Genomic DNA, 743 nt, shown 5'->3' with positions numbered 1-743 from the left:
AGATCACATTTCATTCTAGCATTCAAAGATCTTTCTTTATACTTGCATAATAATTTTCTAGATCATCTCTATCCTTACAAGCAAGAATATCTCTAGTTGCCTCCTCACTCATAGCATAACCTTACAGTACCTTTGGCAATTCATATCTAGGAGGGCTAGTTCTAGTAGGTGTTTCAAGATTTTACAGTTTCAAGCTCATCATCAGTTTCAACAATATCATGTTGTCTTACCCTAGCAATTTGTTCATCAAGAAATTCACCTAGTGGCACATTATCATTAAGCAAGGTACTAGCATCATCATGAGTAGCATTCATAGCAGAAGTAGCTATTGGGGAACGTAGTAATTTCAAAATTTTCCTACGGTCACTCAAGATCTATCTAGGAGAGGCATAGCAACGAGAGGGGAGAGTGTGTCCACGTACCCTCGTAGACCGAAAGTGTAAGTGTTTAGTAACACGGTTGATGTAGTCGAACGTCTTCGCAATCCAACCGATCTAATTACCGAACATACGGCACCTCCGCGTTCAGCACACGTTCAGCTCGATGACGTCCCTCGTGCTCTTCACCTAGTTGAGGACGAGGATGAGTTCCGTCAGCACGACGGTGTGGTGACGGTGATGATGATGTTACCGCTAGGGCTACGCCTAACCACTACGGTGATATGATCGAGGTGTGTAACTGTGGAGGGGGGCACCGCACGCGGCTAAGGCAAAACTTGGTGTGTTCTAGGGTGCCCCCCCGCC

This window comes from Triticum dicoccoides, chromosome 7B, assembly GCF_002162155.2.
Source record: "Triticum dicoccoides isolate Atlit2015 ecotype Zavitan chromosome 7B, WEW_v2.0, whole genome shotgun sequence".
Lineage (NCBI taxonomy): Eukaryota > Viridiplantae > Streptophyta > Magnoliopsida > Poales > Poaceae > Triticum > Triticum dicoccoides.
Note: the sequence above shows the minus strand (reverse complement) of the source record.